Source organism: Monodelphis domestica, chromosome 2 (genome assembly GCF_027887165.1).
Source record: "Monodelphis domestica isolate mMonDom1 chromosome 2, mMonDom1.pri, whole genome shotgun sequence".
In the NCBI taxonomy this organism is placed as follows: Eukaryota; Metazoa; Chordata; class Mammalia; order Didelphimorphia; family Didelphidae; genus Monodelphis; species Monodelphis domestica.
This window is the reverse complement of record NC_077228.1, coordinates 244,387,334-244,414,127: the sequence shown is the minus strand read 5'-3', so window position 1 is coordinate 244,414,127 and position 26,794 is coordinate 244,387,334. Positions and strand designations below refer to the sequence as shown.

The 26,794-nt window shown below is 36.9% G+C and overlaps 1 protein-coding gene across 3 annotated transcripts in view; it reads right to left on the bottom strand.

Annotated features, from left to right (window-relative positions):
* Nucleotides 1–26,794, bottom strand: part of SHISA6 (shisa family member 6) — a 619,326-nt gene that overhangs the window by 417,324 nt on the left and 175,208 nt on the right. The window lies entirely within an intron of this gene.

Here is a 26,794-nt window from a genome sequence, read left to right as displayed (position 1 = left end):
ACATAACAGCAAAGGAAAGTAATGAATGCTGGAGGGGATGTGGCAAAGTAGGGACATTAATTCATTGCTGGTGGAGTTGTGAACTGATCCAACCATTCTGGAGGGCAATTTGGAACTATGCCCAAAGGGCGATAAAAGAATATCTACCCTTTGACCCAGCCATAGCACTGCTGGGTCTGTACCCCAAAGAGATAATGGACACAAAGACTTGTACAAAAATATTCATAGCTGCACTCTTTGTGGTGGCCCAAAACTGGAAAACGAAGGGATGCCCATCAATTGGGGAATGGCTGAACAAACTGTGGTATATGTTGGTGATGGAATACTATTGTGCTCAAAGGAATAATAAAGTGGAGAAGTTCCATGGAGACTGGAACAACCTCCAGGAAGTGATGCAGAGCGAGAGGAGCAGAACCAGGAGAACATTGTACACAGAGACTAATACACTGTGGTATAATCGAACGTAATGGACTTCTCCATTAGGGGCGGTGTAATGTCCCTGAACAACTTTCAGGGATCCAGGAGAAAAAAAAACACCATTCATAAGCAAAGGATAAACTATGGGAGTGGAAACACCGAGAAAAAGCAACTGCCTGAATACAGAGGTTGAGGGGACATGACAGAGGACAGACTCTAAATGAACACTCTAGTGCAAATACTATCAACAAAGCAATGGGTTCAAATCAAGAAAACATCTAATGCCCAGTGGACTTACGCGTCGGCTATAGGGGGTGGGGGGGAGGAAAAGAAAATGATCTATGTCTTTAACGAATAATGCTTGGAAATGATCAAATAAAATATATTAAAAAAATTTAAAAAAAAAAAAAGAAAAATTCTAAAAATCATATCTAAAGAACCCTTAAAATTAAAATCAAATTCTTGGCTTATTAAAAAAAAAAAAGGTCCAGAATGAACATTGGGTGGGGTTGATTGAACTGAAGGTTGATTTAACATTTAATTTGAATGTACACTCTTATGCCAAAAGAGAATTGCCCTCTAATTGGTTTTTGTCAATGAGCCAAGCAAAACATTGGTTTTGCTGTCTCTCTTCTATTCCCCTCTTATCTCTAAAGTTTCCTCTTAGAAGGTGAAATTTTATATGCACCTGCAGTTAGAAGAATTTAGAGGTGCAAGGTGATTATGTTTACTGATCAATTGGGGAGACTAGCCCCCCAATCATCATTAGGGAGGATTGTGAATTTTTAGATTTAGACCACCCTGCTTAGTCTAGCAATCAGGAATGTATACACCCCTACTTAAGGATTAAGTGTTGAGGAGGATGGCCTATAACAGAAATGTGCTAGAAAATGACAAATAAGAAACAACTGACAGATCCCCTGAGCTGTCCTAAGTCAAGTTTAAGCTACCATTGGTACATGTGAGATACAGGAAGTGATGTAAAAAATGGTCTATATATTCGCATCACTTCCTCTGGTTGGACTCTCTCTTTCTCAGCAGAGACATGGCTGGTGGCAGCATGCTGGGTGTCTTGACATGCCTGCAGGCATACCCTGCCACCAGACCCTCATGCTGGGCAGAGATGGAGCAAACTGAATATTTTTACTGTAAGGCAATCTGCTCAAAAGTTTTTGAGAATTCGTAATTGCTTTATGGTAAGCCAAAGTGTGGGTTTTAAAATTAATAATCAATTACTACATATTATATTTTAAAAGTTTTATTAATAACAACTAAAAGAAAGAACTGCCTGTCTTCAGCCTGGTCACAGGTCCAAAGGAGGTAGAGGGAGGAGTTACAGCCACTTAAATACCATCACACAAAATGCAGAAACACAGGAAAATGGAATTTTGGGAAATACAAAGGGACTTCTGGGGGATGAAGTCCAAAGGTTCAAAAATCTCCCTTTATACATATATGTTAGATCTTTAGGAAAGGTAAGACTTTAAGACCAAGCAAGAGTTAGAAAAAAAAATCACAAAATATAAAACAAATAATTATGATTACATCAAATTAAAAAGGTTTTGTATAAACAAAACCAATGCAACAAAAATTAGAAGGGAAGCAACAAATTGGGAAACAACTTTCATAACAAAAACTTCTGACAAAGGTCTAATTACTCAAATTTACTAAAAGCTAAATCAATTATACAAAAAAAATCAAGACATTCTCCAATTGATAAATGGGCAAGGGACATGAATAGGCAATTTTCAGTCAAAGAAATAAAAATTATAAGCACATGAAAAAGTATTCTAAATCTCTTATAATCAGAGAGATGCAAATAAAAACAACTCTGAGGTATCACCTCACACCTAGCAGATTGGCTAATGTGACAGAAAAGGAAAGTAGTGAATACTGGAGGGGATGTGGCAAAGTCAGGACATTAATGCATTGCTGGTGGAGTTGTGAATTGATCCAACCATTCTGGAGGGCAATTTGGAACTATGCCCAAAGGGTGATAAAAGACTGTCTGCCCTTTGATCCAGGCATAACAATGCTGGGTTAATACACCAAAGAGATAATAAAGAAAAAAGACTTGTACAAAAATATTCATAGCTGTGCTCTTTGTGGTGGCAAAAAATTGGAGAATGAGAGGATGCCCTTCAATTGGAGAATTTTTGAACAAATTGTGGTATATGTTGATGATGGAATACTGTGCTAAAAGGAATAATAAAGTGGAGGAATTCCATGGGAACTAGAGCAACCTCCAAGAAATGATGCAGAGCAAAAGAAGCAGAACCAGGAGAACTTTGTACACAGATACTGTTGCACTGTGGTACAGTCGAATGTAATGGACTTCTCCATTAGTGAAAATGTAGTGATACTGAAAACTTGGAGAGATCTATGAGAAAAAAAACAACACTATCCACATTCAGAGGAAAAACTGTGGGAGTAGAAACAGAGAAGAAAAAAGAACTGCTTGAATACATGGGTCGAGGGGATATGGTTGGGGATGTAGGCTTTAAATGAACATCCTAATGCAAACACCAACAAAATGGAAATAGTTTTTGATCAAGAATGCATGTAATACCCAGTGAAATTGCAAGTCAGAGAGGGTGGGGGTACGGGATGGAGGGAAATAATATGATTCTTGTAACCAAGGAATAATGTTCTAAATCAACTAAATAAATATTTTTTCAAAAAGATATGTGATTTGTATTAGTTTACTTATTGATATGGTTAATTATGTGGATGGTTTTCCTAATGTTAGAACCAGCCTTGCATTCCTGGTATAAATCCCACCTGGTCATAGTAAATAATCCTTCTGATAATTTGCTGTAGTCTGTTGGCCAGTATTTTATTTAAGATTTTTGCATCTATGATTTTTAAGTGTACTAGAGCATGTATTTGGTGGTAAGAGGAGAAAGGGAAAATGGAGTACTCTCAAGGAGGGTGAATCTCTTATTCTCCCCCTTCAATCCTTCCTAAGGATGGTTCCTTTCTAAGCCTGCAAGTTACTCCCTACTATTACTTGTTGCTCTACAGCAAGTTCTTCTTAGGGGGAAGCATGTCCATTCACTCCCCCCTCAGTTGTAAAATGCATTTTACTTAATATTCCAACGAGTTGTAATAGATCACAAGTTTATTCTAATGTAGTAATGAAACAGGATGGAGTTGGGAAGGGTTGATAAATTGAGGGAGAAAGGAAGAGGAAGTAGGAAACCCTAACTGTCTAAACCCTTCCCCCATCACAAAGTTGTGGGAAACTTGGGCTCATTGGCCTCAAGTCCCTGATGGGTTCAAAGTCCTGAACCCTAGTTTCAGCCCTATCCAGCAAAAGCTTTTATTCAAGTGGGGAGACTGTAGAGATTCTTTTGCAGACTTTCTTGTTTCAGTCTTTATCTATTTGTGGGGTTTTTGAGGGGATGGTGATCAAAATTTCAAGAAGAAAAGGTTTTTTGGGATCAAGAGTCACCCAGGAGGACTTCCGGTCAAGATGGCGGCTAAGAGAAAGCAAAAGTTCAGATCTCCAGAAAACCCTTCCCAACCGATCTCAAACTATAAGCTCCTAAGGCGCCGAAATTCAATACAATGAAAAGCATAGACCCTGGGAATCCTCCTCCTGGACCTGGACCTGGATCAGAAGGTACGGCCCCCCTCAAAAGCCAGAACCCAAGATCACTCGGACCTAAGGGATAGGAGCTCAGAGTCCAAGGCTTAGGGAAGCCGCAGCCCCACCCCGCTCAGAGAGCAGGGTAGTCTGAAACAACAACAACCCTCGAGGCCTTCTATCCGAGTCCCAGTGAAAGTCACTGCCCTCGGAGCTCCCCCCAAAGAGAGCAGGGTCTTCTGAAAAAACAACAGCAACCCTCAGGGCAGGCAAGACAGCCTCACGGGCTGGATCCTGCTATCCAAGTCTCAGTGAAAGTCACTGCCCTCGGAATTCCGGGAAGCTGCAGCCCATGCCCCCCGCAGGCCGACAAAACAGCCTCACGGCCAGCTATTCTGAAGGCAACATCCGGAAAGCAACCCAACCCAGAGAGCCGGGGGAGAGTGTGGCCCCCTGGTCTGACCCTTCCACTCCAGTTCCAGTGAGGCATACTCAATTTAACCCAGGGAAAGCTCATAGAACCAACAGTCTGCCCAGGACTAAAGCCTCTGAACACCAGACAGAGATAAGAAAAGCTAATCCTCCACATTCAGAGATGGCAAACTCCACAGAAGCACAGAAGCTCCAAAATACCAAGAAAAATAAGAAGAAAGGGGCGACTTTGGACACATTCTATGGAGCCAAAATACAAAATTTACAGAGGAGATAGAAGATGATGTACAAGAAAATGCTCCAAAATCTTCCAAAGGAAATGGAAACTCTCCACAAACCCATGAAGAATTTGAATCAGAAATAACCAAAAAGATGGAAGCCTTCTGGGAGGAAACGTTGGAAATAATGCAAAAGAAATTCACGCATCTACAAAACCGGTGTGATGAAACTGAAAAGGAAAACCAGGCTTTAAAGGCCAGAATCAGGCAGCTGGAAGACAACGATCGTGTAAAAGAGCAAGAATTAATAAAGCAAAGCCAAAATACCAAGAAATTAGAAGAGAACATAAAATATCTCACCAACAAGGTGACAGATCTGGAAAATAGAGGGAGAAGAGATAATTTAAGAATAATTAGACTCCCAGAAAAGCCAGAAATAAACACCAAACTCGACATGGTGATACAAGATATAATCAAAGAAAATTGCCCAGAGATTCTAGAACAAGGGGGAAATAGAGCCACTGACAGAGCTCACAGAACACCTTCTACACTAAACTCCCAAAAGACAACTCCCAGGAATGTAATTGCCAAATTCCAAAGCTCTCAAACAAAAGAAAAAATCCTACAGGAAGCCAGAAAAAGACAATTTAGATATAAAGGAATGCCAATCAGGGTCACACAAGACCTTGCAAGTTCTACTCTGAATGATCATAAGGCATGGAACATGTTCTTCAGAAAGGCAAGAGAGCTGGGTCTCCAACCAAGAATCAGCTACCCAGCAAAACTGACTATATACTTCCAAGGGAAAGTATGGGCATTCAACAAAATATAAGATTTCCAACTTTTTGCAAAGAAAAGACCAGAGCTCTGTGGAAAGTTTGATACCAAAAATCAAAGAGCAAGGAATACCTGAAAAGGTAAATGTTAAGGAAAGGGGAAAAATGTTATCTTCTTCTTTTACTCAAAATCTCTTCTATAAGGACTACATTTATATCAATCTATGTATACTAATATGTGGGGAAAATGTAATGTATAAATAGGGGGTAAAGAAAGACCAACTAGAATAATCTTTCTCACACAAAGATTCACATGGGAAGGGGAGGGGAAGAAAACTCCTATAAGAAGGAGAAGAAGAGAGGGGTTTTTTTTTACTTAAACCTTAATCTCAGGGAAATCAACTCTGAGAGGGAAAAACATCCAGATCCATTGGGATCTTGAATTCTATCTTACCCAACAAGGGTAGGGAGAAGGGAAAACCAAGGGCAGGAGGTGGAGAGGGAGAACAAAAATGGATGGAAAGAGAGGGGGGAGGGGGAGGGAACAAAAAGGGAGGGACTAAAAAGGGAAACATCAAAGGAGGGGACAAGGGGGACTGATCCAAAATAAACAACTGGACTAAAAAATAGAGCTGAAGAAGAAAAGATTAGAATTAGGGAAGGCTATCAAAATGCCAGGGAGTCCACAAATGACAATCATAACTTTGAACGTGAATGGGATGAACTCACCCATAAAATGTAGACGAATAGCAGAATGGATTAGAATTCAAAACCCTACCATATGTTGTCTTCAAGACACACACATGAGGCGGGTTGACACCCACAAGGTCAGAATTAAAGGATGGAGTAAGACCTTCTGGGCCTCAACTGACAGAAAGAAGGAATGAGTGTTAATCATGATATCTGATAAAGCCAAAGCAAAAATAGACCTGATCAAAAGGGATAGGGAAGGTAATTATATTTTGTTAAAAGGTATTTTAGACACTGAGGAAATATCATTAATCAACATTATGTACCAAATAATATAGCACCCAAATTTCTAATGGAGAAACTAGGAGAATTGAAGGAAGAAATAGACAGTAAAACCATACTAGTGGGAGACTTAAACCAACCATTATCAAATTTAGATAAATCAAATCAAAAAATAAATGAGAAAGAGGTAAAAGAAGTGAATGAAATCTTAGAAAAATTAGAATTAATAGACATATGGAGAAAAATAAATAGGGATAAAAAGGAATACACCTTCTTCTCAGCACCACATGGCACATTCACAAAAATTGACCATACATTAGGTCACAGAAACATAGCACACAAATGCAGAAAAGCAGAAATAATGAATGCAGCCTTCTCAGATCACAAGGCAATAAAAATAATGATTAGTAATGGTACATGGAAAACCAAATCTAAAACAAATTGGAAATAAAACAACATGATACTCCAAAACCATTTAGTTAAAGAAGAAATCATAGAAAGAATTAATAATTTCATCGAGGAAAATGACAATGGCGAAACATCCTTTCAAACCTTTTGGGATGCAGCGAAAGAGGTAATCAGAGGTAAATTCATATCCCTGAATGCTTATATTAACAAACAAGGGAGAGCAGAGATCAATCAATTGGAAAAACTCGAAAGAGATCAAATTAAAAACCCCCAGCAGAAAACCAAACTAGAAATCCTAAAAATTAAGGGAGAAATTAATAAAATCGAAAGTGATAGAACTATTGATTTAATAAATAAGAAAAGAAGCTGGTACTTTGAAAAAACAAACAAAATAGACAAAGTACTGGTCAATCTAATTAAAAAAAGGAAGGAAGAAAAGCAAATTAACAGCATTAAAGATGAAAAGGGGGACAGCACCTCCTATGAAGATGAAATTAAGGCAATCATTAGAAATTACTTTGTCCAATTATATGGCAATAAATACACCAATTTAGGAGAAATGGATGAATATATACAAAAATACAAACTGCCTAGACTAACAGAAGAGGAAATAGAATTCTTAAATAATCCCATATCAGAAAAATGAAATCCAACAAGCCATCAAAGATCTTCCTAAGAAAAAATCCCCAGGGCCTGATGGATTCACCAGTGAATTCTAATATCAAACATTCAGAGAACAGTTAATCCCAATACTATACAAACTATTTGACATAATAAGCAAAGAGGGAGTTCTACCAAACTCCTTTTATGACACAAACATGGTACTGATTCCAAAACCAGGCAGGTCAAAAACAGAGAAAGAAAACTATAGGCCAATCTCCCTAATGAATATAGATGCAAAAATCTTAAATAGGATACTAGCAAAAAGACTCCAGCAAGTGATCAGAAGGATCATTCACCATGATCAAGTAGGATTCATACCAGGGATGCAGGGCTGGTTCAACATTAGGAAAACCATCCACATAATTGACCACATCAACAAGCAAACTAGCAAGAACCACATGATTATCTTAATAGATGCAGAAAAAGCATTTGATAAAATACAACACCCATTCCTATTAAAAACACTAGAAAGTATAGGAATGGAAGGGTCATTCCTAAAAATAATAAACAGTATATATCTAAAACCATCAGCTAATATTATCCGCAATGGGGATAAACTAGATGCATTCCCAATAAGATCAGGAGTGAAACAAGGATGCCCATTATCACCTCTACTATTTGACATTGTACTAGAAACACTAGCAGTAGCAATTAGAGAAGATAAAGGAATAGAAGGCATCAAAATAGGCAAGGAGGCGACCAAGTTATCACTCTTTGCGGATGACATGATGGTCTACTTAAAGAATCCTAGAGATTCAACCAAAAAGCTAATTGAAATAATCAACAACTTTAGCAAAGTTGCAGGATACAAAATGAACCCACATAAATCATCAGCTTTTCTATATATCTCCAACACAGCTCAGCAGCAAGAACTAGAAAGAGAAATCCCATTCAAAATCACCTTAGACAAAATAAAATACCTAGGAATCTATCTCCCAAGACAAACACAGGAACTATATGAACACAACTACAAAACATTCGCCACACAACTAAAACTAGACTTGAGCAAATGGAAAAACATTAATTGCTCATGGATAGGACGAGCCAATATAATAAAAATGACCATCCTACCCAAACTTATTTATCTATTTAGTGCCATACCTATTGAACTACCAAAATACTTCTTCACTGATTTAGAAAAAACCATAACAAAGTTCATTTGGAAGAACAAAAGATCAAGGATATCCAGGGAAATAATGAAAAAAAACACATATGATGGGGGCCTTGCAGTCCCTGTCCTTAAACTATATTACAAAGCAGCAGTCATCAAAACAATTTGGTACTGGCTAAGAAACAGAAAGGAAGATCAGTGGAATAGACTGGGGGAAAGCGACCTTAGCAAGACAGTGTACGATAAACCCAAAGATCCCAGCTTCTGGGACAAAAATCCACTATTCGATAAAAACTGCTGGGAAAATTGGAAGACAGTGTGGGAGAGACTAGGAATAGATCAACACCTCACACCTTACACCAAGATAAATTCAAAATGGGTGAGTGACTTAAACATAAGGAAGGAAACCATAAGTAAATTGGGTAAACACAGAATGGTATACATGTCAGACCCTTTGGGAGGGGAAAGGCTTTAAAACCACGCAAGACATAGAAAGAATCACAAAATGTATTATAAATAATTTTGACTACATCAAACTAAAAAGCTTTTGTACAAACAAAACCAATGTAACTAAAATCAGAAGGGAAACAACAAATTGGGAAAAAATCTTCATAGAAACCTCTGACAAAGGTTTAATTACTCATATTTATAAGGAGCTAAATCAATTGCACAAAAAATCAAGCCATTCTGCAATTGATAAATGGACAAGGGACATGGATAGGCAGTTCTCAGATAAAGAAATCAAAACTATTAACAAGCACATGAAGAAGTGTTCTAAATCTCTTATAATCAGAGAGATGCAAATAAAAACAACTCTGAGGTATCACCTCACACCTAGCAGATTGGCTAACATAACAGCAAAGGAAAGTAATGAATGCTGTAGGGGATGTGGCAAAGTAGGGACATTCATTCATTGCTGGTGGAGTTGTGAGTTGATCCAACCATTCTGGAGGGCAATTTGGAACTATGCCCAAAGGGCGATAAAGAATGTCTGCCCTTTGATCCAGCCATAGCACTGCTGGGTTTGTACCCCAAAGAGATAATGGACAAAAAGACTTGTACAGGAATATTCATAGCTGCGCTCTTTATGTTGGCCAAAAATTGGAAAACGAAGGGATGCCCATCAATTGGGGAATGGCTGAATAAACTGTGGTATATGTTGGTGATGGAATACTATTTTGCTAAAAGGAATAATAAAGTGGAGGAGTTCCATGGAGATTGGAACAACCTCCAGGAAGTGATGCAGAGCGAGAGGAGCAGAACCAGGAGAACATTGTACACAGAGACTAATACACTGTGGTAGAATCGAATGTAATGGACGTCTCCATTAATGGCGGTGTAATGTCCCTGAACAATTTTCAGGGATCCAGGAGAAAAAAACACTATTCATAACCAAAGGATAAACTATGGGAGTGGAAACACCGAGGAAAAGCAACTGCCTGAACACAGCGATTGAGGGGACATGACAGAGGAGAGACTCTAAATGTACACTCTAATGCAAATATTATCAACAAAGCAATGGGTTCAAATCAAGAAAACATCTAATGCCCAGTGGATTTACGCGTCGGCTATGGGGGTGGTGGGGAGGAAAAGAAAATGATCTATGTCTTTAACGAATAATGCTTGGAAATGATCAAATAAAATATATTTAAAGACCAAAAAAAAAAAGTCACCCAGTCTGGATCTTTACCTCAGCTGTCTCAGAGCCAGAGCCCGAGGCCCAGTCAGTCAGACTGCCTCCTCTCTGGATTCCTTTTCTCAAGATTCCAAACCTCTTCAGCCCATCTGGAGATTTTAAATTTGTTCTTTTTCTAGTATTTTTATTTGTGTGCACTTTTCCTCTATTTCATTGATATAGGCATTGAGGGATATGCTTTTTCTTCTGAGTACTGGTTTGACTATGTCCCATCAATTTCAATGTGTTCTCCTCAATTGTTATTCTTTTTTTAAAAATCCAGTAATTGTTTCTATGATTTGTTCGTTAACCCATCAGTTTTGAAGAATTAGATTACTTAATTTCCCATTAATATTTAATTTGCTTCACCATACACCATAACTGATTATATTTTTTAACACATAATGGTCTGAAAAGGTTGTATTTATTATTTCTACTTTTCTACATTTGTTTGCATTGTTTTTATATCATAGTACATGGTCAATCTTTGTATATCTACCATGTGCTGCTGAAAAGAAGGTTTATTCCTTTTATCCGTATTCAGTTTTCTCCAGAAAGCTATTAACTAAATTTTCTTAAATTTCCTTCACTTAAATTACTTTGTTCTCATTCCTTTATTTGGTTTGACTTATCTCGTTTTGATAGGGGAGGACTGAGGTCCCACACTAGTTTAATTTTACTATCTATTTCCTCTTTAAGTTCCTTTAGTTTCTCCTTTTAAAATATGGATGCTTTACCATTTGGTGCATATATGTTGAGTACTGATATTTCTTTATTGCCTAAACTGCCTTTTATTGGATGTAATTATCTTTTTCATCTCTTTTAATCAGATCAAGTTTTGCTTTAGCTTCTGAGGTCATGATTGCTACTCCTGATTTTTTTTTGAAAATTTTAGCATAATAGCATAATAAATTCTGCTACAGCCTTTTACCTTTACTCTGTGTGGGTCACACTGCTTCAAATGTATTCCCTGTAAATAATACCTTCTGAAGATTGGATTTAGCTATCTCCTGATTGTAACAGTGAAGATACTTAGCTTTTCCTTTATTGGGAAGGTTGAATTGTAATCCAGTATATTTTTAGATTTTAAACTACAAAAAGGTGGTAACTCAGTATTTGAAGTATATGTACCCATTTTAACTACAAAAAGGTGTTAGCTAAGTACAAAATGTGAATTAACCAAAGAAGCTATAATCTAACCAAAGAAGGTGTGAACTAAAGAGTGAGCAGTCTTGGATAGGAGTGTCTGCTGTGATTGGTAGACGTGAAATTAGAGTTAGAGGAGACACTGGAAGATGGATACTCGGACTTTTCTATAGAACTGGACCCCTGTAAAAGTTCATTTAGGAGACTTCAAACTGCTTACCTTTTAGATGGTCACCATTGGTGAGTGAAAGGCTGACATAGTAACCCTGCCTTTCTTGGACAACTCCGAGAAAGGACCATCAACTTGAGATTCTTTTCCCTGATTAGGGCTTTAGAATTTCTACCTGGCTCAAAGGAAGCCAGAGAAAATTATCTTGCAAAACAGTAAGAATCAATAAAGCAAAGTTAAAAGACTGACAAAATTAAAAAAGAAAAACATAAAATATCTCACTGACAAGGTGACAGATCAAGAAAAACGAGGAAGGAGAGACAATTTGAGAAACAAAGTACTTGGTTTACCTGAAAAGCCAGAAATAAACAGAAATATTGACATCATAATACAAGAGATCATCCAAGTAAACTGCCCTGAGGCTTTTGAACAAGGGAGCAAAATAGACATTGAAAGAATTCATAGAACACCCTCTACACTAAATCCCCAAAAGACAACTCCCAGGAATGTAATTGCCAGATTCCAGAGCTTTAAAGCTAAGGAGAAAATTCTACAAGAAGCCAAAAAGAGACAATTCAGATACCAAGGAGCACCAATCAAGATCACACAAGACCTGGCAGCTTTAACAATAAAGGAACACAAGGACTGGAACACAATATTCAGAAAAGCAAAAGAACTGGTTCTTCAACCAAGAATCACCTATCCATCAAAACTGACTATACACTTCCAGGGGAAAGAATGGGCATTCAATGAAATAGAAGATTTCAAAGTACTTGTAAAGAAAGGACCAGAACTAACAGGAAAGTTTGATATTCAAACATAAAGATCAATAGAAATATGAAAAGGTAAATATGAAAGAGAGGGAAAAGGAGAAAAAATATTCGATCTCCATTTTTAAGGGCTGTAATTAAATCAAATTATACATATATATTAATATATGGGGAAATGTTATTTCTTTTTTTGGGGGGTTGAATAGTATTTTTTAATTAAGATCAGGGAAAAATATTTGTTTGTTTTAAGCAAAAGAAAAGTAATATGAGAAAGGATACCTCAAAACTTACACACAAAAAGCCCTCATTATGACAGAGAATTTCCAACACTGCTAAGAATGGACCTGAATAGTATCAATGAAATAGTGTTAATGAATCGGCTAAAACATTATTCCAGTTTACACTATATATTTACATTGGTTTAGAACCAATGATCATATTTACTACAATTGTAATTTCTATTCTTTTAATTTTATAATATTTTATTTGATCATTTCCATGAATTATTCATTAAAGACAAAGATCATTTTCTTTTCCTCCCCACCACCCCCCATAGCCAACACGTGATTCCATTGGGTATCACATGTGTTCTTGATTCGAACCCATTGCCATGTTGTTAATATTTGTATTAGAGTGTTCGTTTAGAGTCTCTCCTCTGTCGTGTCCCCTCAACCGCTATAGTCAGGCAGTTGCTTTTCCTTGGTGTTTCTACTCCCACAGTTTGCCCTCTGCTTATGAATAGTGTTTTTTCTCCTAGATCTCTGAAGATTGTTCAGGGACATTACACTGCCACTAATGGAGAAGTCCATTACGTTCGATTATAACAGAGTGTATTAGTCTCTGTGTACAATGTTCTCCTGGTTCTGCTCCACTTGCTCTGCATCACTTCCTGGAGGTTGTTCCACCCACCATGGAATTCTTCCACTTCATTATTCCTTTTTGCACAATAGTATTCCATCAACAACATATACCACAATTTGTTCAGCCATTCCCCAATTGATGGGCATCCCTTCGTTTTCCAATTTTTGGCCAACATAAAGAGTGCAGCTATGAATATTCCTGTACAAGTCTTTTTGTCCATTATCTCTTTGGGGTACAAACCCAGCAGTGCTATGGCTGGATCAAAGGGCAGACATTCTTTATCGCCCTTTGGGCATAGTTCCAAATTGCCCTCCAGAATGGTTGGATCAACTCACAACTCCACCAGCAATGAATGAATGTCCCTACTTTGCCACATCTCCTCCAGCATTCATTACTTTCCTTTGTTATCATGTTAGCCAATCTGCTAGGTGTGAGGTGATACCTCAGAGTTGTTTTTATTTGCATCTCTCTGATTATAAGAGATGTAGAGCACTTTTTCATGTGTTTATTAATAGTTTTGATTTCTTTGGCTGAGAACTTCCTGTTCATGTCCCTTGCCCATTTATCAATAGGAGAATGGCTTGGTTTTTTGTACAATTGATTTAGCTATTTATAAATTTACGTAATTAGAACTTTCTCAGAGGTTTTGATTTTGAAGATTTTTTCCCAATATGTTGTTTTCCTTCTGATTTTAGTTACATTGGTTTTGTTTGTAAAAAAGCTTTTTAATTTGATGTAGTTGAAATTATTTATTTTATATTTTGTGATTCTTTCTGTCTTGTTTGGTTTTAAAGTCTTTCCCCTCCCAAAGGTCTGACATGTATTTATTCTGTGTTTACCCAATGTACTTACGGTTTCCTCCTTTATGTTTAAGTCATTCACCCATTTTGAATTTATCTTGGTGTAGGGTGTGAGGTGTTGATCAATTCCTAATCTCTCCCACACTGTCTTCCAATTTTCCCACCAGTTTTTATCAAATAGTGGATTTTTGTCCCAAAAGCTCGGATCTTTGGGTTTATCGTATACTGTCTTCCTGAGGTCATTTACCCCAAGTCTATGCCACTGATACTCCTTTCTGTCTCTTAGCCAGTACCAAACTGTTTTGATATCTGCTGCTTTGTAATATAGTTTGAGGTCTGGGACTGCAAGGCCCCCATCATTTGTGTTTTTTTTTTCATCATTTCCCTGGATATCCTTGATCTTTTGTTATTCCAAATGAACTTCGTTATGGTTTTTTCTAAATCAGTAAAAAAAAAATTTTGGGAGTTCCATGGGTATGTCACTAAATAGATAAATAAGTTTGGGTAGGATGGTCATTTTTATTATATTGTCTCATCATATCTAGGAGCAGTTAATGTTTTTCCAATTGCTCAAGTCTAGTTTTAGTTGTGTGGCGAGTGTTTTGTAGTTGTGTTCAGTGTTTGTTTCGGGAGATAGATTCCTAGGTATTTTATTTTGTCTAAGGTGATTTTGAATGGGATTTCTCTTTCTAGTTTTTGCTGCTGAGCTGTGTTGGAGATATATAGAAATGCTGATGACTTATGTGGGTTTATTTTGTATCCTGCAACTTTGCTAATGTTGTTGATTATTTCAATTAGCTTTTTGGTTGAATCTCTAGGATTCTTTAAGTAGACCACCATGTCATCTGCAAAGAGAGATAACTTGGTCTCTTCCTTGCCTATTTTGATGCCTTCAATTTCTTTTTCTTCTCTAATTGCTACTGGTAGGGTTTCTAGTACAATGTCAAATAATAGAGGTGATAATGGGCATCCTTGTTTCACTCCTGATCTTATTGGGAATGCATCTAGTTTATCCCCAATGCAGATGATATTAGCTGATTTTTAGATATATACTGTTTATTATTTTTAGGAATGACCCTTCTATTCCTATGCTTTCTAGTGTTTTTAATAGGAATGGGTGTTGTGTTTTATCAAAGACTTTATCTGTGTCTATTGAGATAATCATGTGGTTCTTGTTGGTTTGCTTGTTGATGTGGTCAATTATGTGGAAGGTTTTCTTAATATTGAACCAGCCCTGCATCCCTCGTATAAATCCTACTTGATCATTGTGGATGACCTTCTGATCACTTGCTGGAGTCTTTTTGCTAGTATCCTATTTAAGATATTTGCATTTATATTCATTAGGGAGATTGGTCTATAGTTTTCTTTCTCTGTTTTTGACCTGCCTAGTTTTGGAATCAGTACCATGTTTGTGTCATAAAAGGAGTTTGGGAGAACTCCCTCTTTGCTTATTATGTCAAATAGTTTGTATAGTATTGGGATTAACTGTTCTCTGAATGTTTGATAGAATTCACTGGTGAATCCATCAGGCCCTGGGGATTTTTTCTTAGGAAGTTCTTTGATGGCCTGTTGGATTTCATTTTTCTGATATGGGATTATTTAAGAATTCTATTTCTTCTTCTGAAAGTCTAGGCAGTTTGTATTTTTGTATATATTCATCCATATCACCTAAATTGGTGTATTTATTGCCATATAATTGGGCAAAGCAATTTTTAATGATTGCCTTAATTTCCTCTTCATCAGAGGTGATGTCCCCCTTTTCATCTTTGATGCTGTTAATTTGCTTTTCTTCCTTCCTTTTTTTAATTAGATTGACCAGTACTTTGTCTATTTTGTTTGTTTTTTCAAAATACCAGCTTCTTGTCTTATTTATTAAATCAATAGTTCTATCACTGTCGATTTTATTAATTTCTCCCTTAATTTTTAGGATTTATAGCTTGGTTTTCTGCTGGGGGTTTTTAATTTGGTCGCTTTCGAGTTTTTTTATTTGCACTTCCAATTGATTGATCTCTCCTCTCCCTAGTTTGTTAATATATGCACTCAGGGAGATGAAATTACCTCTGATTACCGCTTTGGCTGCATCCCAAAAGGTTTGAAAGGATGTCTCGCCATTGTCATTTTCCTCATTGAAATTATTATTTGTTTCTATGATTTCTTCTCTAACTAAACGATTTTGGAGTATCATATTGTTTAATTTCCAATTAGTTTTTTATTTGATTTTCCATGTACCATTACTGATCATTATTTTTATTGCCTTGTGGTCTGAAAAGGCTGCATTTATTATTTCTGCTTCTCTGTACTTGTGTGCCATGTTTCTGTGACCTAATATATGGTCAATCTTTGTGAATGTGCCATGTGGTGCTGAGAAGAAGGTGTATTCCTTTTTATCCCTATTTATTTTTCTCCATAAGTCTATTAATTCTAATTTTTCTAAGATTTCATTCACTTCTTTTACCTCTTTCTTATTTATTTCTTGATTTATCTAAATTTGATAATGGTTGGTTCAAGTCTCCCACTAATATGGTTTTACTTTCTATTTCTTCCTTCAATTATCCTAGTTTCTCTATTAGAAATTTGGGTGCTATATTATTTGGTGCATACATGTTCATTAATGATATTGCCTCATTATCTAAAGTCCCTTTTAACAAAACATAATTACCTTCCCTATCCCTTTTGATCAGGTCTATTTTTGCTTTGGCTTTATCAGATATCATGATTGCCACTCCTGTCTTCTTTCTGTCAGTTGAGGCCCAGAAGGTCTTACTCCATCCTTTAATTCTGACCTTGTGGGTGTCTACCTGCCTCATGTGTGTTTCTTGAAGACAACATATGGTAGGGTTTGGATTCTAATCCATTCTGCTATTCGTCTACATTTTATGGGTGAGTTCATCCCATTCACGTTCAAAGTTATGACTGTCACTTGTGGAATCCCTGGCATTTTGATATACTTCCCTAATTCTAACCTTTCTTCTTCAGCTCTACCTTTTAGTCCAGTGATTTACTTTAAATCGGTCCCCCTTGTACTTCCCTTTCTACCCCCCCTCCCTTCTTATTCCCTCCCTTATTTTCCCCTGTAGTCTTTTTAATATTTCCCCCCCACCCTCTCCCTCCCTTGTACTGCTTCCCTCCCCACCAGTCTGTTTTTTATCCTTCTACTCCCCTATAGGGCGCAAATTTACTCTCTTCCCCAATGGATTGGATTGTTCTCTCTTTGGGTCAGTTTCAAAGTACGTAAGAGTTGAATATTTCCTATCTCCAACCTCTTTACCCTTCCAATGTATCGATGTTCTCCCCCCTCCCGTCATGAGCTTCTTTGTGACATATAAATTTACCCCCATTTGTTTCTTTTCCCATTTCTTTTAGTAATAACCTCTTTTCTTTTTTAGCTTTAGTCATGTATATATATATATATATATATATATATATATATATATATACCTATTTATATCTTGTCCTTTCATCCTATACAGTTTGTCACTGTTCCCTCTAATTGTAGTTCTTCTAGCTGCTCAGGTGATAGCAACAGTTTTTAAGAGTTGCCAATGACCTCTTTTCTTATAGGGATACATATCATTTTAACTTATTGAGCTTCTTTAAAAAAACCTTTTTTGTTGTTGTTTTTTCCCCTCTTTTTAAATTACCTTTTGATGACTCTTTTGAGTTCTGTGGTTGGACTTCAAATTTTCTGTTCAGGTATGGTCTTTTATTTATGAATGCTTGGAACTCTTCTGTTGTGTTAAATGACAATACTTTCCCCTGTAAGAATATAGTCAGTTTTGATGGATATTTTATTTTTGGCTGTAGGCCTAATTCCCTTGCTTTCTGGAATATCGTATTCCATGCCTTTCGGTCCTTCAGTGTGGATGCAGACAGATCCTGTGTTATCCTCACGATGTTTCCATGGTATCTGAATGGCTTCTTCTTGGTAGCTTGTAATATCTGTTCTTTCATCTGATTGTTTTTGAATTTGGCTATAACATTTCTTGGTGTTGTCAGTTGGGGATTAATTACAGGGGGTGATCTGTGGATTCTTTCAATCTCCACTTTCCCCTCTTGTTCTAGGAACTTGGGACAGTTTTCCTGCATAATTTTCTCTAGTATTATGTCCAGGCTTTTTCTTTTGTCGTGGTCTTCTGGTAGTCCAATTATTCTTAAATTGTCTCTTCTTGAACAATTTTCTAAATCGTCTGTTTTGTGAATGAGATGCTTCACATTTTCCTCAATTTTTTCATTCTTTTTGTTTTGTTTTATAGTGTCCTGCTGCCTTGTGAGGTCACTTGATTCTAGTTGTTTTACTCTGGTTCTTAAATATTGGATTTCATCTCTGGCTTTCTGGTTGTCTTTTTCCTTCTGGTCTGATTTTCTTTGAAGATCGTCTTTCATCCTCTTTACCTCATCTTTCACCTCCTTTGCCTCATCTTTCATCTCCTTTGCCTCATTTTCCAGCTGGATGATTTTGGCTTTCAGGACACTATTTTCTTGTTTTAGTTCAAGTGCCTCTGTTTCTAGATGACTTATCTTAATTTTTAAGTTCTTTTCCCAATTGTCTTCAGCCTCTCTTAGTTGAGTTTTGAGTTCTTCCACAGCCTGTATCCAGTTCTCTGAGATTTCTGGTTTATCATTTGCTGATCTCTCCCCCTCTATTCCATTTGCTGAGTAGTAACTGTCTATTGTAGTTTCTTTCTTCTTTTTCTGTTGTTTGTTCAAATTTACCCCTTCTTTACTCCCCATATTTGTCATTTGTCTGTGCTCTTGTTCCTCTCATTTTTTTTTGTTTTTTGGGGGGGACTTCTATCAGTCTCCCCTCTTGGAGCTTTAACAGAAGGTCTGTTGGTGAAATCTCTGGGGGAGGGTTGTTGAAGGTTTGAGCTTTCCTGTCCTCTGGAGGCTTTTGATTGGCTTAAAGTCCAGCAGTCAATGAGGATGGATAGGGAGCCTCGGCTTCCCTGAGTTCTGGAGACTTTTCAGGGGATTGAGTTCAGCTTAGTTGGGCTGGGTTTACTCTGAGTTTTAAACTTCCTGGACAGCTGAAGCAAATATGGAGGATCTCCAAAGCTCTGGCCAGGCTGCCATGTCTATGCTCCTTCTAGGCTGCCATCTTGACTTCGCCTCTAGTTTTCTGTTTTTTCAGAAGATCCTGCTCTCTAAGGCGGTGGGGTCATGGCTTGCCTGGGCTCTGAGGGCTCCTGATGGGATTAGGTTCACCTGGTTTGGGACGAATGAGCCCTGATGCAAAAAACCTCCTCCTCCACAATCTGTGTTGAATGCCTGGAGACTGGCCTGGGTTGTTTTCAAGGTAAGCCCTTCACCGGCACAGAGGTTTTTGTTCTTTCAGAAGCTCTGAGGGCTCCTGATGGGATTAGGTTCAGGTGGTGTGGGCCAAATGATCCCTGAGCCAAAAACGGAAGAAAAAAAAAACAACCTCCTCCTCCACAGTGTGTATTGAATGCCCGGAGACTGGCCTGTGTTACGTTCAAGGTAAGCTCTTTGGAGCAACCCCTTTTCCAGCCCTGAGTTTTCTGTCCTTTCAGTATCTCTGAGGGCTCCTCATTGGATTGGGTTCAGCTGGTGCCCTAAAGCTGGGACCTCCCTTGAGACTCAGATGGAAAGATCCAGCCAGGGGGCTACAGGCTTCCCTCTTCTCTCTATGTTTCCCTGCCTTCTATGTTGGGCGCCCCGGAGACTGGCTCAGGTTGTTTTCAAGGTGAGTCCTCAGAGCCCTGAGGATCCTGCTGCTGCCATGGGCTCAGCACTCTGGGTTGGGGGGGGATGGGTCCTGGGACCTTCCTTCTGCCTACCCCTTAGATCCAAGTGATCTAGGGTTCTGGCTTTTAAGGTTAGGTACCTTTTGATCCAGGTCCAGGAGGAGGGTTCCCCAGGTCTATCCTGTTGTTCATCTTGAATTTTGGTGTCCTAGGAGCACTCTGTTTGCGATCGGTAAGGAAGGGTTTCCAAGGTCTGAACTTTCGCTGCTTCTACGCTGCCATCTTGACCAGAAGTCTCCAGAAATGTTATTTCTAACTCTCAAAACTTGTATTCATTATTATAGTAATTAGAAGAATCACTTATAGGAAAAGATTGGAGCATTAGGGCTATAATATGATATGAAAAAAATAAGAAAAAGTGTGGGGGGGAATTGATGATGGTACCAAGAGATACTTGATGAAATAAAATAAATAGAATAATCTTTTTCACACAGAGATACACATGGGAAGGGGAGGGAAAGAATACTCTTATAAGGAGAGGAAAAGAGTGCTAATATATAATTCTTAAACCTTACTCTCAGTGAAATCAGCTCTGAGAGGGAAGAGCATCTAGATCCATTGGGGTCTTGAATTCTATCTTATCCTTCAGGGTAAGGGATAATGGTAAACTAAAGGGTATAGGGGGAAGGGAGTACAAAAAGGGAGGGAAGGAGAGGGGGAGGGAACTTAACAGACCTCCTCAAAAAAACAACAAGGGAACAAAAAGGGAGGGACTAGAAATGGAAGCATATCAAGGGAGGCGATTAGGGGGATTGATTAAAAGTAAACCACTGGTTTAAAAGGATATAGCAAAAGAAGAAATGACAGAACTAGGAGAGGATATCAAAATGCTAGGGAATTTACAAGTGACAATAATAAGTTTAAACGTGAATGGGATGAACTCACCCATAAAATGTAGACGAACAAGAGAGTGGATTAGAATCCAAAATCCTACCATATGCCGTCTACAAGAAACACACCTGTGGTGGGTAGATACTCACTAGGACAGAATTAAAGGTTGGAGCAAGACCTATTGGGCCTCAACTGACAGAAAGAAGGCAGGAGTTGTAATCATATCTGACAAAGCCAAAGTAAAACTACACATGATTAAAACATATAGGGAAGGTAAATACATCCTGATAAAAGGGAGTATAGACAATGAGGGAATGTCACTAATCAACATGTATGCACCAAATGGTATAGCACCCACATTTATAATGGAAAAACTAGCAGAATTGAAGGAGGAAATAGATAGTAAAACAATACTAGTGGGAGACCTGAACCTACCACTATCAAATGAAAAAATAAATAAGAATGAGGTAAAAGAGGTGAATGAAAACTTAGAAAAATTAAAGTTAATAGATATATGGAGAAAAATAAATAATGACAAAAAAGGAATACACCTTATTTTCATTAGCACATGGCACATTCAAAAAAATTGACCATATACTAGGTCATAAAAACATGCATGAAAAGCAGAAGAGCAGAAATAATAAATGCAACCTTCTCAGATGACAATTCAATGAAAATAATACTTAAGAGAGCAAAATAAAAATTTAATTGAAATTTGAATATGATTCACCAAAACTGGTTAGTTAGAGAACAAATCATAGAAACAATAATTTCATAGAAGAAAATGATAATGATAAGACATCCTTACAAACTCTATGGGATGCAGGCAAAGCAGCACACAGTGGAAAATTTATATCCTTCAGTTCATATATTAACAAATTAGGGGGGCAGAGATCAATGAATTGGAAATGCAAATCAAAACCTTGAAAGTGAACAAATTAAAACCCTCCAGAAGAAAACCAATTTAGAGATCCTAAAAATTTAGGGAGAAATTGATAAAATAAAGAGAGGTAGAACTATAGAACAAATAAATTAGAGTAGAAGCTGGTATTTTGAAAGAAATAAAAAAATATATACAAAGGACCAGTCAATCTAATAAAAAAGGAAAGAAGAAAAGCAAATTAACAGTATCATAGATGCAAAGGGAGAATTTACTGCCAATTAAGAGGAAATTAAGGCAATCATTAAGAACTATTTTGCCCAATTATATGGCAATAAATATGCCAATCTAGGTGATATGGATGAATATTTACAAAAATATAAATTTATTAGATCAACAAAAGTAGAAATAGAATTCTTAAATAATCCCATATCAGAAAAAGAAATTGAACAGGCCATCAAAGAACTCCCTGTTCTTTGAATAGACATAATAAGCAAAGAGGGAGTTCTACCAAATTCCTTTTATGACACAAATATGGTACTGATTCCAAAGCCAGGCAGGGTAGAAACGGAAAAAGAAAAATACAGACCAATCTCCTTAATAAACATAGATGTAAAAATCTTAATTACGACACTAGCAAAAAGACTCCAGCAAGTGATCAGGAGGGTTATTCACTGTGATTAGGTAGGATTTATACCAGGAATGAAAGGATGGTTCAATATCAGGAAAACCATCCACATAATTGACCATATCAATAAGCAAACCAAAAAAAAAAAAAATCACATGATTATCTCAATAGATCCAGAAAAAGCCTTTGAAAAAATATAACTCATTCCTATTGAAAACATTAGAAAGTACAGGAGTAGAAGGGTTTTCCTAAAAGTAATAAACAGTATCTATCTAAAACCATCAGCCAACATCATCTGCAATGGGGATAAACTAAATGCATTCCCAATAAGATCAGGAGTGAAATAAGGATGCCCATTATCACCTCTATTACTTAACCTTGGACTAGAAACACTAGCAGTAGCAATTAGAGAAGAAAAGGAAATTGAAGGTATTAAAATTGGCAATGAAGAGACTAAGATATCACTCTTTGTGGATGATATGATGGCCTACTTAAAGAATCCTAGAGAATACACAAAAACAGTGGAAATAATCAAGAACTTTAGCAAAGTTGCAGGATTCAAAATAAACCCACATAAGTCATCAGCATTTCTATATATCTCCAACACATCTCAGTAGCAGGAATTAGAAAAAGATATTTCATTCAAAATCACCTTAGACAATATAAAATACTTAGGAATCTATCTGCCGAGACAAACACAGGAATTATATGAACACAACTAAAAACACTTTCTACACAACTAAAACTAGATCTGAGCAATTAGGAAAACATTAACTGCTCATGGGTAGGACGAGCTAACATAATAAAAATGACCATCATATCCAACCTTATCTATTTATTTAGTGCCATATCCTTCAATCTTCCAAAAAAACATTTTTACTCAATTAGAAAAAAATAACAAAGTTCATTTGGTAGAACAAAAGATCAAGAATATCCAGGGAAATAATGAAAAAAAAAATACAAGGGAAGGGGGCCTTGCAGTCCCAGATCTCAAACTATATTACAAAGCAGCAGTCATAAAAACAATTTGGTACTGGCTAACAGACAGAGAAGAGGACCAGTGGAATAGACTTGGGAAAAGTGACCTCAGCCAGACAGTCTATGATAAGCCCAAAGATCTCAGCTTTTGGGACAAAAATTGACAAAAACTGCTGGGAAAATTGGAAGATTGTGTGGGAGAGATAAAGTTTGGACCAACACCTCACACCCTACACCAAGATAAATTCAGAATGGGTGAATGACTTGAATATAAATAAGGAAACTATAAGTAAATTAGGTGAACACAGAATAGTATACATGTCAGACCTTTGGGAAAGGAAATATTTTAAAACCAAGCAAGACTTAGAAAAAGTCACAAAATGTAAAATAAATAATTTTTACTACATCAAATGAAAATGTTTTTGTATAAACAAAACCAATATAACCAAAACCAGAAGGGAAATAACAAACTGAGAGAAAATCTTAATAACTAAAACCTCTGACAAAGGTCTAATTACTCAAATTCATAAAGAGCTAAATTAATTGTATAAAAAATCAAGTCTTTCTCCAATTGAAAAATGGGCAATGGACATGAATAGGCAATTTTCAGTCAATGAAATAAAAACCATTAAAAAGCACACAAAAAAGTTTTCTAAATCTCTGATAATAAGAGAGATGCCAATCAAAACAACTCTGAGGTATCTCCTCACACCTAGTAGATTGGCTAACCTGAGAGCTACGGAAAATAATGAATGCTGAGGTGATTTGTCAGTCGGGATATTAATGCATTGCTGCTGGAGTTGTGAATTGATCCAACCATTTTGGATGGCTATTTGGAACTATGCCCAAAGGGCACTAAAAGACTGTCTGCTTTTTGACCCAGCCATAGAACTGCTGGTTTTGTTCCCCAAAGAGATAATAAGGAAAAATATGTGTACAAGAATATTCATAACTGCACTCTTTGTGGTGGCAAAACATTGGAAAATGAGGGGATGCCCTTCATTTGGGGAATGGCTGAAAAAATTGGGGTATATGTTGGTGATGGAATACTATTGTGCTTAAAGGAATAATAAAGTGGAGGAATTCCATGGGAACTGAAACAACCTCCAGGAATTGATGCAGAGTGAGAGGAGCATAACCAGGAGAAAAATGTACACAGACACTGATACACTTTGGTACAATTGAATGTAATGGACTCATCCATTAGTGGTATTTCAGTAAGCCTAAACAACCTGGAGGGATATAAGAGAAAAAACACTATCCAAATTCAGAGGAAAAATTGTGGGAATAAAAACAGCAAAGAAAAACAACTGTTTAATGACATGGATCAAGGGTGATATGATTGGGGATGTAGACTCTAAATGAACATCCTAGTGCAACTATCAATAGCATGGAAATGGGTTCTGATCAAAGACTCAGGTAATACCCATTGGAATTGCACATAGGCTATGAGTGGGGTGGGGGGAGGGGTGGGAGCAATAGAAAATTATTTTTGTAACCAAGGAATTTTTGAAATTGACCAAATTTTAAAAAAATTTAAAAAAATAAAAAAGAAAGATAGAAAAAGAAAGTATTCTCAGTGATGAAGTGAAGATCAAATGTGAACTTCCCTTCAGAGCCAGGTGCAAGGATGCTAAGGAGACTCTTATTATAAAATAAAGTATTTATTGAAATATATAAAGATAAATAAAGTATTTCTAATTCTAAGCAATTCTAAATCCACCCAAATAAACTCTTAGGTTTCACAAGGAACTGCTTTTCCTGTGTTTCACAAGCTACTCTAATCCTTCCTGATCTGACTAACCCAAATTTATACTATCTCAATAAAACTACCACCAAAATCCTTATAAATCTTAACTTCACCTTCAAATTATAAAATAGCAAAGACTAGCTGGCTGAGTCTCAACAAAAATCAAGTTAGGAATCTGAGTCTTCACAGATTCAAAGTACAAATCAAAGACCAGGTTTTTCTTTGGTTTTCTCAGATATAAACCAACCTATAAAAATCACAATAGATATTCAATAGTGTTTCCCAAGTTGGGAAAGGAAAACACTGAGCTCCTTCAGATCTTTCCCTCAGACAGATAGAAAGGCAAATATGTTACCTCCTCCAGCCCTAAGAGAGAGTCTCTGAGTGTGTGTCTCTGCCAACTGCCAGAGATCAACTCCCAACTGTCAGAGAGAATAATTGACATAGAAAAATAGTTATAACTGTCACATCTGAAATCAACATGATCTCTCAGCTTTGCTTCAAACTCCAGTTCTTTTCTCAAGCCAGACACTTTAATTCTTATCTCTAAACTAATAAAACAATACTTATTTTCTAATATCATCATTGTAATTTCCCAATGAGTATGTTGTTATTCCCACTCTGAGCCAGTTAAGATGAGAATAAAGTTTAAGCATTGCCAGTCATGACCCAATCTACCCCTCTACTGTGATAATTTTTCACACCTCTTTATGTTATATAATTTCCCCATTTCATCTCTTTTTTTCCTTTTCTCTCAGTGTAATCTTTTTTCACACATATTTTTACATGTCAAGTCATATGTATACATATTATATCATATACATATAATTTCATATAATCACATTTACATGCATATCATATCATCATTCACACAATGTCATCATAATCAGCTTACTTCCCCATCCTAACTATATTTCTTTGTTCTGCTCTACTATGAAGAATAATGCTAGAGACTTCCAGATTTCCTCCTTCCATGTATAACTACAAATATTTTCACCTTATGGAGTCCTATAATTTCCATTTTCCTCTTGAGTCTCATGTGTAGACTTTGAAATTTTTTTATAGGTTTGTTTTTTTCCTCAGGAATGCTTAGAAATCTATTTTATTGAATAACCATTTTCCACTGAAAGAATATATTCATTTTTGCTGCACAGGTGACTTTGGTTTGTAAGTCTAGATCTTGTGCCTTGCTGAATATTATATTCCATAACTTTTGATCCTTAATATGGAAACCACTAAGTCCTTTGTGATCATGATTTTAGCTCCATGGTATTTGGATTGTTTATTTCTGGATATCTGCCGTATTTTCTCCTTGGCTTGGTGTCTCTTGAATTTAGATATTATATTCTGGAAGTTGTCATGTGAGGATTTCTTTCTTGAGGTGATCTGTGGATTATTTCTATTTCTATTTTATTTTCTCCTTCAAGAATATCTGGGAAAATAAACTTGACTTGTGGTAGTGAAATGAAGATGGCAGAGTAAACTAGAGTAATTCCAAGTTACCACAAGAATCCTCTAACCAATATTAAAATATCAGAACAAAATGAATAGTGAAGTGAAAGAACCAACAAGAAGATATAACGAAAAAACTTTCAAGAAAATAAAAACCCAAAAAGTAGGAAAAGAACACTTGGGGCACTGGGGTGAGAAGGGAGCAGAAGCAAAAATAAGTGAAGAGCAAGCAAAGAGCAAGCTGCACACCCAGACCCCACATCTGCAGTCTGAGGTTCAGAACCTAAGCCTAAGTCAATATTCAAATCCTGATATCTTGCCTGGGCAAATAGTAATACAAGTCAACCCACAGCTCTTGAAATTTCAAACCTGTGGAGAATTCCAGAGTCCTAATCAAGGGCAGTTGGGGATGAAGTGGGATGATCCATGTGGGCTCAGAGAGAAGCCAGAAATCTCAGTACAGAATTGAGGTGAGTACATAGTTCACAGTTTAGGGTGGTTAA